General features: G+C 57.2%; 1 protein-coding gene across 10 annotated transcripts in view; it reads right to left on the bottom strand.

Annotated features, from left to right (window-relative positions):
* The window catches only part of ARHGAP8 (Rho GTPase activating protein 8), a 58,259-nt gene extending 41,634 nt beyond the window's left edge, over nucleotides 1-16,625 (bottom strand). For 7 of the 10 annotated variants that reach the window (XR_004286563.1, XR_004286565.1, XR_004286564.1 and 4 more), the window contains exon 1: nucleotides 16,555-16,625. The gene's annotated coding sequence lies outside the window, so the exon portion shown is untranslated. Of the gene's footprint in view, nucleotides 1-8,821; nucleotides 8,935-13,487; nucleotides 14,820-16,554 lie in introns of those variants that run through there. The other 3 variants (XM_032345962.1, XM_032345963.1, XM_032345964.1) reach the window with 3 other exon arrangements.
* Between the last annotated feature and the right edge of the window lie 589 nt (nucleotides 16,626-17,214).

Raw genomic sequence — 17,214 nt, forward strand, 5'->3', positions numbered from 1 at the left:
GGTTGGTAATTCCGTGTAATTACCCACGCTTGGCCTTCTTCCATTTTCGCAAAAGCCTGTGTGGCTCTCAGTACAAGACACAGTGACCTGAACTAAAACAACGTGTGGCTGACAATGTAAGGAGGATGTTTCGGGACTACAAGATCTACAACCTTGCTGCCTTCTTCTTCTTCAAACTCTGTTGGCAAAGCGCTGCTTTCGTCTCCGTTTTACAGATGAGAGAACTGAGCCACGGGTCAGGGAGGCCCCTGCTCACAGGCAGAGCCCGGGAAGGGGAGGCGTGGAGGATGTTGCGACGCTGACCCACGACATCAACCAGAGGTGCGCGGGAGCAGGGAGTCGGGGAAGGCCCAGGGCAGGGACGGCGCGCCCCCTTCCCGGGGTCCCGGAGAGACGGCTCATCGTGGCCACACCCACTCCCTTTGCGGGGAGAAGTCAGAGTCTGTGCTTATCCATGACCGCCGCCAGTGTTTAAACATCAGAATCTAACTTGAAAAGAGAAATACACAGGGGTGGGCACCCGGGACCCCGCAAATCCAGCCTGGACCCATGCACAGAACATGTACATCTGTGCATGGAGAGGCAGGGAACGGGGTGAGGACGTTCGGAGTGGCACTCCTGAAAACACCCCACACAGGAATGACCCAAGAAGCCAGGGCCAGCGGAAGGGGCTGTCACCATGACAGTCCCACGGGGCGCACTCTGCGGCCCTGTGAACAGGCCATCCTCAGTGGGTGTCCTGACACGGGGGGAGGGGGTCCCACACGCACAGTTCCACGCTTTACAAGTTCGCAGTAGGCGAAGTGACCCTATGGCAACGGAGGGCAGGAAGGTGCCTGCCTTGACAGGGAGGGCGCAGCGGCTGGCCACATGGGGTTCCTGGGTGCTGTTGTGTGTCCAGGGGGTCAGATGCATCAGGCACTCGGGAAGGGCTGCCCAGCAGGTGGGAAGGCTGTAGGCAGCTCCACAGAGGAAGGTCAGGGGAGAGGCGGCCGGGGCTGGCGTGGCGGACACCCAGGCCTCAGCAGGAGGGTGGGGAGGTCACAGAGGCCTCTAACATTCACTTGACAACCACGTCTTGGGCAGGGCACCGGGGCCCCGGACACAGAGGGGAACAGATGGCTGCCTTTGGAAGTGCTCAGGCTGAGAGAGGGACCCGACCAGGAAGAGGTCAGCAGGAGGGAGGGAGCTGACCTCACCAGCAACAGGCAGTAGCTGAGAGAGGGCAAGGCGCCTGCTGAGGTCCCACATGGGCCAGGGAGGCCACCCCCCAAACATCAGGGACATTAGGGGCACAGCAAACAGCATCCCCAGCCCGTGTGGTCTGCACAGTCTATGCAATGGAACGCCGCCACAGACACACGCTATGGCCAGAGTCCAGGCCTACAACCCAGGAAGGGACTCCTTAGCTGGACAGAGTGAACCGTTGTCCTCTTGGCCACCAGCATCCCCACCCGCTCTGCCAGGAACACGCCCCCCACACTCTCTCTCTCCCTCTCTCTCTCTCACACACACACACACACACACGCACACACACACGTATGCACAGAAGTACACGTGCACACCACAGGCATGAGACGTGGCAAGAAGCTCTACTTCGGGCACCAAGCACGGAACGCAGGATCCTTGCCTGCCCAATCCTGGCACCAAATTCCCTAAGCCACAGAGATGAGGGTGGGCAGGCGTGATCACATGCCCTCAGCTGATCTAAGCAGAGTGAATTCTAAGACTTCCATGAAAGCTACTGAGAAGAAATACTACTTTTTTTTCTCCTTCTTTTAAGCAGGCTCAGCGTGGAGCCCAATACAGGGCTCGATCTCACAACCCTGAGATCATGATCTGAGTTGAAAGCAAGAGTCAGATGGTTAACTGACTGAGCCACCCGGGCGTCCTGAGAAGGGACACATGTTAAATATATTCTGCTGGACCCAAACCTGAGAGGATATGGGCCTGGAGCTACCAAAGTTCACCATGTGGAAGGGGAGAAAAATGAAGCCAAACACAGAAGACAGAGAAACAATCCCATAAAACACTGTGCCCCTGGATCCAGCCACACCTGAATGCAAACATCCAATAAATCCTCTTTCCTGCTTAAGCCCGTTTGGGTTATGGACGACCTGTCACTTCTAATAAAACGAGTGCTTCCGTGTTTTTTCCTTGAAAAGTCAGTGCATGCTGAAACACTCAATGGAAACTACTTCAACACTCTCTACTTTAAGAGAAGAAAATGATCACCACCCATACTGCTTTTCTTTTTGATTGTGGTACAAGTAAATGAACTTCATTTCCAAAAACTCTGAGGGGGAAATCTGGCTTTAGCAACACCACGTCATGCGCCAGCCGACCTCAACCCTACACCCACACCCGGTCCTGGCTCTCTACCTCCACAGGACGCCACAGGGCCCCCAAGGTCACTGCTCTCCCCTTGATGCGAACTTCCCTGCCAGGCTGACAACACGATCTCCTCGCGAGCCCCATCCACTTCATGTGGCCACGAGTCAGTCCCTCGCCCTCCTCTCTTTGCTCAGTGCATTTCCAAAGGCAAGACGGAAGACAGCAACACGGAAGGACTGTGTTCAAGAGGACGAAAGCCTCCCCCTAACCCTGTGAACAACTTCTAGTTCTGCACACAGTCTCCAGGTCCTCGTCCACAAGCGCCCGCATCCTATAGTCACACTCGGATCACCCGTGCATGCTGCAATCCACCCTGATGGCTCACTCCCCCACGTCCCGCCCCTGAGCCATTGGCCCCGAACATCCCAGACCCCAGAACACTCAGCCCGAGGCCCAGGGCCGCCAGCAGCAGCACGGCCCAGCACGGTCTGGGGTGGGAGCCGGTGCCCCTTGCTGCAATGAGACAGGCGATCTGGGGTGCAGGGACGAGCGGAACCACAGGACTGTGTCCAGACAGGCGTGGCCGGCAGCGCAGTCGCACAAGCGACCTTAGCCCCAGATGTCAGCGGCTCTCGGGGTGCCACCATGCCAGGGACCCACCTACGAAGACTGCCGGAATGTCTCCTGTGGGTCTAGTGAAGCCCCCAGAAACCTTCTAGAGAAACTAGCCCTCGGAGATCAAAGAACACACAAGAGGGCGCCATGGCGGGCAATGAACACGCTCAGAGCCATGAACACGCTCCGAGAAATCCACAAGGAGACTTTCCGCAAGACCGCCGGCCTGGCCTCTTCGCAAGTTGATGTTATTTAAAAAGAAGAAGACAGACACACCGTGGACCCCCAGTGAACGGCACCCATTTCTGAATCAAGCGTGTGTGCTCGCTACGATGCTGTCTGTGCCCCTCTCTTCTGAGCAATTCTGATAAAAACCAGGTGTGGACGGAGTGAGGGAGGTGGGCACGCGGCCCTGCCCCGCTCCAGGGCCCCGAGAAAGGCCACCGTCCCCATCTGCCAGAGCACAGAACTGAGGCCGCTAAGGTGCGAACACGGGCCCAAGGCAGGCCCCGGGGGTCTCTGCCTCTGCCCTCTCTCCTCCCTCTCTCCTGGTTCACCCTGGCACAGGAAAACCCAGGTGCTCTGCACTTCCACTCCCGGGAGCCATGGCAACAGTGACCTAGCTCAGGACTCCAGTTTCAGCCAGCCCCTTCCCCCCACCTCCCACTGCACCCCTGCCCTTGCCCATGCTCCCTGCCCTGCCCCCTCCTCGGACGGCTGGGTGGCCTTGCCCAGGCTTCTGCCCTCTCTGGGCTGAGATGGAGCAAGAGCCTAGTCCTTGCTGCCAGGACGCAGCAGACGCTGGTGGGAGACGCTGATGGCACAAGGCGGGAACCCAGGACAGGGGGAGGGAGCGGGGGAGACGGACCAGCGCGGACTCAGGAGTCACAGGCACCCCCTTCCACATTCCCCGCACACAGGGGCATGCATGCGCCCGCGCGCGCGCACACACACACACACACACACACACACACAGGCATACGGGAGTCTCACACCCTCACCTCCAGCGAGGTCCCCCACCTGCCTTGACACTGCCTCCTACCCCAGCACACACAACAATTCCAGACCCATCGGTCACCACCCACATTTCATACCAGAGCCTGGACCCGCCACCAGCTCTGCCCACGGCCTCCCCGGCCCTACACGTCCTGCGTTTTTCTGAGGTCACCTGACCCTGGAGGCCGCAGCTGCCCAGGGCAGAGCAGGTAATGGGAGGGGAGTCCTACAGCCAGCTGGCCACTGACCAGGTCCAGGGTGCACGGGGCGGTCAGGTTCACTCCCTGGCAGGATGAAGGGCCCAGAGCCCCAGGTAAGGTAGGCCCAGTGCTGCCCCACGCGGACCCTGTGGCCCACCGTGTCCAAGCTGGGAGCCCTGGGCCACCTCCCAAATCCGGCTTCCCCGGAGCTGACGGTAGCTCACTGGGCACCAGGGAGGGAGGGGTGACACCAGGCCTGGCTGCGAGCCACTCGCTACCTGCAGTGAAAGTGAGAAAAGAAACTCAATCATCTACACCCACAGCTCTGGCCACGGCCACGGCCATCGCCATGGCCACAGCAGCTGGGCTGCGATCAGCTCTGGCCAGGAAGCCCGGTGAGCTGAGAACATGGCTCACCTTTGTCATTTGTCCCGGGGCCACCCGATGAGACTGGCGGTCAGGCACAAGGGTGCCAAGGGCTGCTGCTGCTGGGGAAGGGGGCACCCAGTCTTGTGGGGGACTTCCTGTCACCCCGTCATTCTGCTGTCCCTCACACCAGGCAAGGGGGCTCCCTGGGGTTGATGAGGGAAGGAGGCCATCTTGTCCCCACCCCCAGAGCTTCCCGAGTCCCACACGCGTCCCTTTTGTGGGCTAGCCTGGACTGATACACCTGCTAAGAGCCAGACCAACAGCTTGAAAGCAACCTTCTGGGGGCATGTCTTGAGGGACCCACCTAACCCAGGGGAGGACACGTCTGGAACATTCTCCCTTCAAAACCTCGTGGGAGGCACTGACCACCAGAATGCACCCAGGCTTCTTCCGGCTCCTGTGCCCTGGGGCGGGCGGGGGGGGGGGGGGGGCCCCTGCCGCGCGGCACAGCGGGAGGTCTTGGCAAGGAACTGGTGGGGAGTTGGGAGTTCAAAGCCACAGAAGCCAAGACAGCTTTGTTTTTCCTCCAGAGTCTGCTTGAACCAAACAGAGCGATACTACTCCTTCTCTTCACAGGCTCAAAACCTTCACCCGGACCGCCTATCTCAGAAAGCACGGGCAGCTTCATTTTGAAGTCTGCGTGCTCAGACGCGGGCACGTCACACACAACCGGGGGCAACAGCCAGTCTGGGGGCGTGGGGCGTGTGGATCTACCTGGATAGACCCGGGGGCCATGCCCACTCCTCCAATCCTATACCTGAGAGTAAAATAAGGCTCTCCCCACTGTCCTGGAGTGCTCCCGGGGTTTGCACCAGAGTCTGACAGCTCCTAACTGCGTGGGGTCAGTGGGACCCCATCCCACACAAGATGGGAACACAGCCAGAGCAGAAGGAAGTCCGTCCCGTGGCTGCCACTAAGGAGCCCAGGAGTTCCTCCGGGAGGCCAGTGTCCTGTCCCCACCAGACACAACTGCTCTGCCTTCTCCAAGTCCAAGAGCCAGTCAGGTGGTGCTGACTGGCCAGAAGGCATCTGGGGGAGCAGTGGGCTCTGGCACCAGGTTAAGTCTGGTCCCACTGGCCTTGTGATGGTTGATTTTTGTGTTAACTTGTCTGGACTACAGTGCCCAGCTGTCTGGTCAAACACTCTAGCCTGGATGTTGTTGTGAAGGTATTTGTAGATATGACTTGCAACCAGTTGACTTTGTGTAAAGTGGATAATGTACCATAGCATGGTGGGCCTCAGTAGAAGACCTTAAGAGCAAACACAGAGGTTTTTTTCAGAGAACAGCTTCTGCCTCAAGACTACAACACAGAATTCCTACGGCCCTGCAGGTTTTAGATTTGCCAGTCCCCACAACCACATGAGCCAATACCTTGAAACAAAACTCTTTATATATGAGTATCTACTGGTTCTCTGTCCCTGGAGAACCTGAGACAAATCTCTCACATACCCAGATTCCTCCTTCCCAAGGATTATCAGAATCACAAAACAGTGATCCCAGGAAGGACCGCAGTGAACATACTGTGCCATCAACTGTCCCTGTACAGCAGGAAAACAGAGGCCCAGAGACGATAAGGAACTTGCCCAAAGTCACACAGCAAGTCAGTGGAGAGCTGGATCTTAAAACCAGGTTTCCTGATTCCTGCCTAGAACCAGAATGACTCCAAATACGGTGGGAAATGTCAAACATATTCTTTTAAATGCAAAGAGGAGAGTAAACATTGGCACCTGCCCCCACCCCACCCCACCCATTGTGCCAACCAGTTAATTCTGTCTTACCAGAATTCCTTCCAGGAAGTTCTTCAAGGTGTCGGCCTGTGTTGCACCAGGACGCACCTGTGACTCCTAGGCTGGTCTCTGCAGTGGGACCCCCTTGCTCACCAAGGGTCTTAAACTATCATTTAAACCTCCCACTACCAGCGGATTTCCTGGTGTTGATGACCAGTCCCCACAGGAGCCTTCTCGTAGGTGTGGGAGCAAACCTGTGCCTTGACGGAAAAGTATACGTTGTCTAGAACAGAGATGCCCTACTGGGCTGACTCCATCCTTTGGGGGCCTCTTGGTAACTCTGCAAACTGTTGATAGCGAGAGCAAGACAAAATCATTTCTCGTCCACAGACGTGCAAACTCCATCCTGCCCAATGGAATCCCGTGACTCCTCTCTCTTCCCACTCCCCTTCCTCCCCTGAAATGCCCCAATTCCCTCCCTTTTCACTTTCATTTCCATATTCCGGATCTGTAAATGCCTCCGCACTTCAGAACCTCCTTTCAACCAGTGACAGCATCTGCCTGCTTCCCTCGTGAGTTTAATAAAATCCTTAACATGTGTTCAAGTCTATATCGGTATGACACTCACAGCTTTATCCCTTTCCTAGAAATTATTTTTTTTAAGATTTTATTTATTTATTTGACAGAGAGAGATCAGAAGTAGGCAGAGAGGCAGGCAGAGAGAGCGAGAGGGTAGCAGGCTCCCGGCTGAGCAGAGAGCCCAATGCAGGACTCGATCCCAGGACCCTGAGACTGCCACCCGAGCTGAAGGCAGCATCTTAACCCACTGACCCACGCAGGCGCCCTCCTGGAAATTATTTTTTAATGTGACTTTGCTCTGGGCACCCTGAGCCTTGCAAGAAAGGGACCCTGAATGAGGAAAGGCACTTCTAGCCCCGCCTGCCTTCCTAACAAGACAGCAGGCTCAGGCTCAAGGAGAAGAGGGCCCCCAGCCTGGGGCTTCAAGTCGGGCTTCGACTCCACCCGCACCCCCTCACCCTGGGCGTCCTTTCTCAGGTGGCTGCAGCCACAGAAACCAGGCATCAAAGGCTTGCCCAAACCCCATGCTGCACCTACCCCAGGGCCCTTACACAGCCTCTTCCCTGAGCCTCGAATTTCTTTCTGCCCCTGTGTGGTGTTTTCTTCCAGCAACAGTGTTTTTCCAACACCACTTCTCTGATCCTCCAACACCAACTGGGAGTCCCACAATTTAATCTTACTCTGACACAATCAACCCGGGGTCAGCACAGACCCCACTGGTTCAGGGCTCAGTCCCACAAGTGACTGCCCCATTTCAGACACCAGTCCCAGATCCCAGGCATCCAGGCTAAGGTGTACTTCGATCTGATGCGGTTACAAATTTGGGGGCTCCCACAGCCGCCATTCAGGTTCAGTAACTCAGCAGAAGGCTCAGGAACTCAGGAAGCCACCTGACTTATGATCACTGACCTGTGGGAAAGAATATGACTCAGGAACGGGCAAACAGAAGAGATGCACGGGGCAAGGAATGGGGGGGGGGGGATTTATGCATGAAGCCTGTGTGCTCTCCCTAGCGTGTGCTGTGGCTCACCTGCCAGGAAGCTCTCTTAGCCTCAGGGTCTCAGAGCTCTGCCCCCTTCAGCTGATAACTAATCACGACCAAGGGGGATGGAACTCAGGCTCCAGCCCCAGGCCCCCTCCCTGGAGCTTGAGGGGTGGGGCTGAAAGTTCTAACTCTCTAACCAGGAGTGGGGAGGGGGTCCCCTCTCTAGGGGCCCAGCCTGAGTCACCTCATTAGTTTAGGGAAGGTCAAAAGGGACCCTTTATAAATAAGAAAAGACCCTCAGAAGGGTGCCCGGGTCTAGGGCGCTCTCCCTGGCACGGAGACCAAATCTGTACCGCCCGCCCTCGTCATCCGCACCACCTGCGTCTGCAGGATTCTCCCTTTGCAACTTCTCCCACTGTTAGTGCCCCGTCCCCTCGGCCACAAACTGCATTCTGGATCCTTAGATTAACGCCGCCATGGGCCTCCCTCAGCGGATCAGTGTCCTGGGGGCTGAGCTGCTGCCCGGACCTGCGGACCCGGGAGCCCTAGAACTCAGCGCCCTGCAGACACTACAGTCACACTTTCTGTCCTGGGCGGTGGCTTTGAAGCACAAGCTCTGTCCGCCTCCACTCCAGTCCACCCCACGGCAATTCCCTCCGGGGGCTCTCCATGCTGAGCCCTCTCCCCCCCAGCTGTGAGCCAGGCCTGAGGAGCCCCCACCGCATGGAGGGGTTTGAGCAGTCAGGAAGCGGGCCGGACCTGACTGCAGTTGTGGACCAGGGCAGGCGTGCCGCAACGCGGATGTGATGCCAAAGAGATTTCAAATTGCCGGACTCATCTGTTTATAATTCATAGCAAAATGGTTTGTTGCTGTAAAAATGCATTTGCACATTTCACAAACAGGCCCTCAAAGCAATTCTGTTAATGCAGTAGCTACAAATTAACACCTACTTACCTTGGGCGAATTAGCACTAAGTTGAATTTGAGTTGTGTGGTCTTGTGCAGGGTGCAGGGTGCACAGACGAAGGGCTCAGCTTGTGTCTCAGAACAGGGTTCTGCTACAGGGATCTGGAAGGAGGGAAGGTCCCTAACCCTGTATTTCACCCGCACCAAGGCCCAGGGAGAGGGGCTGGCACAGCCAAGGGGAAGGGGAGACAGTGTCCACATGTGAGGGGCTGGAGCCCTTGCTCTTGGCTGGGGGAAGGGGGAGGGGAAAGGAAAGGGGGAGGGGGAGGAGAAGGGGGAAGAAGGGGGAGGGGGAGGAGAACGGAGAGGGGGGAGGTTAAGGGGGAGGAGGAGGAAAAGTGGGAAGGTTCACCACTGAGCTGGGATTCCAGGGTCTCTAGAGGGACCCCATAAAAAGTAATTTTTAGGGGCACCTGGATGGCTCAGTTGTTCAAGTGTCGACTCTTGATTTCAGCTCGGGTCAAGATCTTAGGGTCCTGAGATGAAGCCCCTCTCTCCTGCCCCTCCCCCACTGTGCACGCACTGGGGCACTCTCTCCCCTTCCCAAAAACTAATTTTTACACTTTTGTTTCAGGTCTGTTCCAAATTCATTAAATCTGACCCTCCCACTACCTCACAGACAGTTCTGAGTCCCTGACGCTGGCAAGGAGGCACATGAAGACCGTTTGTCCGGGCAGGAGGACCGGAACCCACTAGAACCTGTCCGAGATTCCCTGCTGAGGCACCAGCAGCAGGATCCAACAGGCTGCCTCCAGCTGCATGACCTTGCCCCAGGCCTGGTACTCCCAAAGGGCGAAGGAACCTGTCCCATTGTTGGGGCCACCCGACCCTCCTGTGGCTCTTGTAGACACGAATGTCAAGGCTCAGCTGCTCCCACAGCCAGCTGGGCAGACAGGGCTGCTCCCTCCCCAGCAATCCTGGTGCGCTGCCTGGAGTTCCCAGGTGCTCACTCAGGTGTACACACCACCGCCTGCACAGCCCTCCCAGGTGGCCCGATTACCTAAGAGTAATCCTATCTCTCTTCTCAAAGGTTTGTTGAGGAAGCCAAGCCTGAGCCAGTCAGCACATGGCAATTTCTGGGGCCACAGGAGTGGGTGCATTCAGGCCTGTGAGGCCCCCAGGAAAAGTCTTCCAGATGCTTCTGGGAAAGATCTCAAGAGAGGACCACTGGAAAAGTCTCTCTCCAAATAGCCATGTATGAAGATAAGGCCTGAAGTGGCTGCAGCCAACTCGCTCCCCACTGAAGATCCAGAGGTTCATAAAAAAGGCAGGGAACTGCCAAACCCTGATCAAGCCATACCTGATCTCCACACTGTCACCAGACCACTTCAGCTACATAGGCCAATATATCACCCAGTTCAGAAAGGGGTTTTCTCTTCATTATAATCAAAAGCCTCCTGATGCCCCCGTTGCCCCACCCACCCAAGCCCTACCTTCCCAAGGCTGGGGGAGGGCCTTCCTCTGAGCTCTGGCAGCCCCCAGCTCCATCATAGCCCTCCTCAGACTGTACCATGTGTCTGTGTGTCCTTGACCCATCCCTATAAGTTCACTGACAGCCAGGCTGTGTCTGACTCACCCCAGAGGCCCAACATTTACCATCCCCAGGGCTGGGAGTGTCTGTTGAACAAGAGAACAGACAAAAGGCACACAACAGAGTCCAGCATTCTAGACATCCCTACCGGGGTCTTACCAACAGTTCAAGGTCACTCCCCCTGCTGGCCTCACTTACTCCATTGCCCACCATCCAGGCTGCTCTGTCCCTGGAGAGGACATAGCTGGGGCCCCTGCCAGAGTCTCCATCATACAACTCAGACCCATCAGGGAGAGGAGTCTTGGGACCTCTCCTCTCCTATGGGATGCTCAACCCCATGCTTTCCACCCTCAGACCCATAGCTCTGGCCCAGACTGCTCTCCCCGAGTCTGGTCTTCCAACTACCCAATCCATAATCTCCTGACACCCTCTGAGCACCAACACCTGCCTGTAGTTCTTGGAATAAAATTCAAACCCCTGCAAACACCTGAAAGACTGGCTCTTCATGCCTGGGCCCCGCCACAACCTCAGGCCCTCGCCACACAACCACACAACCCCACTCTCTCTGCTCCAGCCACACGGGCCTCAAGTCCATCTGAGGTTGACCCTCAAATGCTTCAAGCTGTTCCTGCCCCAGGGCCTTTGCACATGCTGTCTTGGCTACCTGGAACCTACGGCTCCTGCAGGGAGTAAGGGATCCATATATTGTTTCTATTATTACCATTGGCTCACGTTCAATTCAATGATTCAATCAGGGGGCGGGGGGGGGGGCAGTTGCCTGGCTGGCGCGGTTGGTAGAACATGCGACTCTTGGTCTGGAGGTGGTAAGTTCAATCCTCATGTTGGGTACAGAGATTTAAAAATAAAATCTTTACAGGGGCTCCTGGTCACATGACTCAGTTTAAGGGCCCAACTCTTGATTTCAACTCAGGTCATGATCCCAGGGTTGGGAGACTGAGCCTCACGTCAGGCTCTGTGCTTAGCAGGGAGTCAGCCTGAGACTCTCTCCTGGTCTCTGCCCCTCCACCCCACCCTGTGCTCTCACTCTCTAAATAAATAAAACTTAAAAAAAATAAAATCCTTAAAAATAATAATAATAATACAAACTGAATTCAAATCTATCTGCTCCATTGCCTCCTGGGAAGCTGAAGTGGGACCCACAGAGCCCCGGTAAACCCACAAACTTCTGCCATCAGACACCTCTTTATAGAAAGATCCGGTGACAGTGTGGCCAGACCAAATACTGACTTCCCCTCAGTGCGGCCAGAGGGAAAAAAAAATGCCCCAGGTCCCAGGAGATGGTCAGGCCACTCTACCTGCCAGAGCCAGGGACCTGACTCTGCTCCCCTCGGGTACCCAGTCCCCGAGCTGGCTGCCGTGAGCAGCAGGGACAGGGTGAGATGGGCTCATTCCATCCCAGTCGTCCGACATTTCGTCTCACAGTGCCCCTTAGGGGACCGCCAGCTCCCCTCAGGCCCCACTTCCTGCCCCGTGCAGCAGGCACAAGCCTCACCGACACCTTCCTGAGGATCAAATCAAGTGAAAGGGATGATATCACACCAAGGTGTAGAGTGTTCTGAGGTGAAGAGTCCTAGTGGTCACCGAGGAAGAGACAGCTAGCACGGGCCACGCCCAAAACCGGGCGGCCATGCCTCCCAAGTCAGGTGAACTGACCAAAATACAGAGACCTTATCTGGATCCCGATTTAAAAAAAAAAAAATTGGTTGTGGGGGAGGCTCGTGGGTGGCTCAGTCAGTTAAGCATCTGACTCTTGATCTCAGCTCAAGTCTTATGCACACGGTCATGGGTTCAAGCCCCATGTTGGACTCCATGCTGGGTACAGAGCCTACTTAAAAAGAAAAACTGGGGCACCTGGGTGGCTCAGTTGGTCAAGCAACTGCCTTCGGCTCAGGTTACGATTCCAGAGTCCTGGAATTGAGTCCCACATCGAGTTCCTTGCTCTGCAGGGAGCCTACCTCTCTCTCTCTCTGCCTCTGCCCACTGCTTGTGTGTGTGCACGTGCTCTCTCTCTGACAAATATATAAATAAAATCTTTAAAAAAAATTACTGGGATGCCTGGGTGGCTCAGTGGGTTAAAGCCTCTGCCTTCGGCTCAGGTCATGATCTCAGGGTCCTGGGATCGAGCCCCACATCTTGCTTTCTGCTCAGCGGGGAGCCTGCTTCCTCCTCTCTCTCTGCCTGCCTGCCTCTCTGCCCACTTGTGATCTCTGTCTGTCAAATAAATAATTAAAATCTTTTTTTAAAAAATCATTCATGACACTTTTAAAAAAATAAATAGATAAAAAGTGTTCTTTGTACCAAATGGGAATCCAAATTCTGACCACTGGATATTACAGAATTATGTTATGTTGTTCTTTTAGCATTTTAAGCAGTCTCTACACCCACCGTGGGGCTTGAACTCATAACCCTGAGATCAAGAGTCATAGGTTCCACTGACGGAGCCAGCCAGGCGCCCCCACGTTCATTGCTTCAAGCGTGGCAATGGTATTGCGGTCATGGTAAGAAAACAGGATTCACACTGTGATATTTATGGAGTCTGGGGGCTGCTTTATAGGAGCAGGAGAGGAAGAGGGGGTGAGCAGGTGGCAGGGAGCGGGCTAGAGGTCTGGAGGGAAGCCGGCGCGGTGGGGGTGAGCCTAGGTCAGACTCAGCCGTAGCATGACAGTGCCCGATGCTGTGACGTCCTGCTTATTTCCAATTGTCTGAACTTCCCCACATAGAAGAAAACACAAATGAATAAAAAAAACCTGCAAGGTGTTTGAACAGCACAGAACCAAAGGTGGTCCCTCTCTCGCTCCCAGCTCCCAAACCTGGGAGCTGGAGGGCCCTCAGAGGCACCGAGAACTTAGCACCGAACAAGCCCTAAAGAAAAGGCACTTTCCAGAAGCCCCACCCACAGCCCCACTGGTTCCAGATCCTCCCCAGCTTCAACCACCAGGGCGTTCCTGCGGATAACCAACATGCCCGCCCAGCCTGCCCACCGCCCACCAGCGGAGGGGGGCGGTGGGGAACACAGCTCCCCAGGAGCTGCTGGACTCCTGAGCTGCCAAACCAGTTCCTTCTGATGGCCAGTCACCAGCTCAACTGAAAATTAACTGCTCACCTGTCCAGGGTCAGTGAAGGGTGAACGGCTGCCCTCCGCAAGGGAAGGAATGGGTCACGCCCAAGTCTGCTCTTCACACTCTCCCAGGGTCCATGGGTCGAACCGACGCTGAGAAACACACTTATAAAGGTGCCACATCTTGTATTGGGGCTCAGTGTGGATTAACTCATTTGATCCTCCCAGAAATCCAATGAGCAGGTGATAACATTGTCTGTGTCTTACAGATGGGGAAACCGAGGCACAGAGATGGCCAGCAAGGCTGGCTAGCAGGTCCAGGTCACACAGCCGGGGGCCGGGGAAGTCGGGGTGGGGGCTCCAGAGTCACTACTAAGTTCAGCCCCATCCTTGCCCTACTGCGTGTCCACACTGTTCCCTCTGAGCCTCAGGACAACCGGCTCCTGACGTGGCCCATTTGAGAGGTCAGAAAACAGGGGCGGAGACTCAGCCACGTCTCCTGCCCTCCAAGGACCCAGAAACCTGGACAGCACCCAGAGCTGGCTGCCAGAAGTTCCAGGAGCCTCCGCCAAGACGGCTGGGGCGTGTCACCGGCAAGAGCTCCCTCCCCACGGGCATCTTCCAGGCCATCCCCACCCCTCGTGCGGGGCCCAGAAGGGCTCCCCTTACATGTGCCCCGGGAGGCCCGGGGAGCCCCTGGATACACACGGTACATCTTCCCTGAGCATCCATTTCAACCGAAGGATTGATGGAAAAGTTTAATAATTTATCCGAAAAGAAATAGAAAAGTCTTCTTCTACCCCAGGCTAACTTCGTAGAGCTCCGGTGGGCAGTCACGGGCAGGCTTCAAACGGCTCCACCGAGAAGGCAGAACTCAGTGCCCCCGGAGGCACCATGGCCCGGTGGGGAGGTGTGGACGCTGCAGTGACACAGTGGGCATGAGGCCAGCTCTCCGCCCGCTGGCCCTGCAACCTCGTCAAGTCACCTGGGCCTCCCTCCCTCCCTTTCCTCCTCTGTAAAAGGGAACAGTCACAGTCCTGCCTCGGAAGCGGCTGTGAGCAAGCGGTGGGGCAATCAAGCCTTCTGTGAGGGCTTAATGGCCCTTAGTGATGGTGATCGTGACTGTTCTGGGGAAGGATGGCCAACGGGGCCATTTCACAGGTTAGGAGGCTGAGTCCCTGAGAGAGCAAGTGACCCTGCTTAAAAACTAGCTCTGCCCCCTCTTGCGGCTCCTTCCCCCTCCTGCTGCCTCTGTGCCTCAGTTTCCCCATCCCCAAAAGAGGGTTAAGATCAAAGAATGGGGTGGATTCTTGGACGTGGTGAAGATAAGCGCCCAGGCACCTCCAGGGTGGTCTGAGCTCTTGCTGTCCCCTCTTTATGAGGGACCCATCTTGCTGGAGAGATGCCACGCATCCACAGGGTGTCTCCTCAAGTTTCCAGACCTTCAAACATCTCACTGAGATCACATTTCAAGGACTCAGTGGTGTCCTCAAGGAAATTCCTACCAGCTCCGCCTACCCCTCCACAGGCATTTCCACCCCACCTCCCCCGGCCTCTGGGTGACCTCAACATGCATACCTTCCATGCCAACCTCCCATCCATCTTCCAGTTCAATGGCTGCCTCCTCCAGGATGCCCTCCTTGACCTCCCACTAGCCCCTGGCTTCGCTCTGGCTTCCCTGTGGGCAGGGAGTGTGGAGATGGCTGTCCACAGGAGGAGCCGGGTTCAGGCCAACGTACCCTGTGTCCCTGTTCACCTGCCCCCTGCCCAGAGTGTTAGGTTAAGGAATGGTTAGTCCCTGTATTAAAGGAGAAACCCACAAACAAGGTCCCCAAATTGCCAACAGAGACCAACTAAAGGATGTTCACAGTTGAGCCTTCATTTAAATTTCGAGTTCTCACCTGGATGAATGTTAGCACTGCATTTCACAGACGCCCAGAAGACAAAAAACCTCCAAGTCTGTGGCCACCAGATGGCCAAGGCCATGTCCCCCACCCCACAGGAACTCCTCCCCTGTGCTCGCTTCCTGAGGATTCCATAGGCCCTTCTCCAGGGGCCTGGGGGGCCCCCCTGCAAACACACACCCTCCAAGCCAGTGCTGAGATCAGTGACCCCATGCTAGGACTTGAAAACAGTGAAAGGGGCCAGGCCTCTCCTCCAGCTGATTCTGGAGACTGACAAGCCGCGCGATCAAAGTTTCTGGCCCACTAACTCCTGGCCTTCCATTCCGGGCGCTGACCCAGCCACAGCGTCGGAACCAGCCTCAGCTTTCTCATCTATGAAATGGAAAGATGAGTCCTACCTCCCTGGTTTGGGGTGAGAGGGGCTGATGGGCCTACAGTGGGCAACCCGGCCAAATGGAGGCCATGAATTAGGGGAGGAAAATGGGGGTGGGGGGCGGGCAGGGAAAGTTTGGACTGAGACAGCCCAGCCAGACCGAAACAGGACAATGGAGGAGAGAAGTGGAGGGGAAGGGGTCGGGGTGAGAAAGGGGAGGCGTGGAGGGAGGGGTGCAGGGCAGGAAGGGGAGGGAGAGGAGGGGAGAAGGAGGAGGAGGGGAAGGCCCCAAAGAAGGCCAGGGAGAAGGGAAGGGAGGAGCTGAGGGAGTGGAGGGAGAGGAGCGGAGGGGCGCAGGAAGGGAGAGGTGCAGGGCAAAAGAGAGGGCCTGCAGGCAGCAAGAAAGAGGAGAGGCGGGGAGGGGACGGAAGAAGGCCGGGAGCAGGGAAGCGGGGTGCAGGGTAAGGAGGGGGAGGAGAGGCGGGGAGAAGGCCCGGAGCTTGGAGCGCGTGGAGGGGGAGGAAAGGACGGCTCAGGCCCAGAGCAGGGAGGGGAGGGGTGAGGGAGAGGAGCGGAAGGGCGCAGGGGGGAGGCGGTGCACGGCCAGCCAGGGAGGCGGGGCAGGGGGCAAGGAGGGGTGTGGGGGCAAGGGGGTTGGGCAAGGGACACGGCGTGGCGGGGCCGCTGGGTTCGCCCGCGTCCCTCTGCCACGTCACGTGTCGCCGCGCCCACCTGCGCGGTGACGGAGCGCGCCCGCCGGCTCACACCCGCGGAACCGCGTGGCGTCCCCACGCGAGGCACAGGCGGGCTCCCGCCCGCGGACGCCAGGCCTTACCTGCCACCGCCCCGCGGGCTCCTCACCTGGGCTCCGCGGCGCCGCGACTCACCTGGCCCCGCCCCGGAAGTGGCCCCCACGCCGGGCCCGCCCCTCGCCCCGCCCCCTTGCCCCGCCCCTGCCCGCGCGGCGCGGCTCTTCGGGAGCGGGGACTCCCCGGGTCGCGCGGGGCTGGGCGGGGCCGGGAGCGCGTGGTGCAGGTGAGCCCGCCTGCTGGGCGGGGCTCGAGCTCCGAACCCCTCTCCGGTAGCTCCGGAGGCGTCCCCGAGGCCTGCCTGGTTCGAGGCCCCGCTTGGCACAGCCCCCACCCCTGGGGCTGGCGCTTTCCTTGAGGGTCCGCTTCCCCATTTTAGGGACGGGCAAAGTGAGGTTCGGAGCAGGGAGGTTCGAGGAACCGAGAAGAAACATTCAACAAAAATCTCCCAAAGAGTCCTCTGGGCCAAGAGCCGCCTTCCCGGGACTGCGGTGGGGACCGCTGTTGAGCTCAGAACTCCCCAGAGAGAGTGGCCGGGCAATCCCTGACCCATTCTGAGGAGCACGGAAGACTTCCTGGAAGAGGTGACCAAGACTTGGGCCTCTAAAGGGTCCCTGGGGGCCAAGCGGTGCATTTCTGTCTCTGGGAGCTGTTACTGTTCTGACCCGCAGTATGCTCCAGGGCCG

This window comes from Mustela erminea, chromosome 6 (assembly GCF_009829155.1).
Source record: "Mustela erminea isolate mMusErm1 chromosome 6, mMusErm1.Pri, whole genome shotgun sequence".
Classification (NCBI taxonomy): domain Eukaryota; kingdom Metazoa; phylum Chordata; class Mammalia; order Carnivora; family Mustelidae; genus Mustela; species Mustela erminea.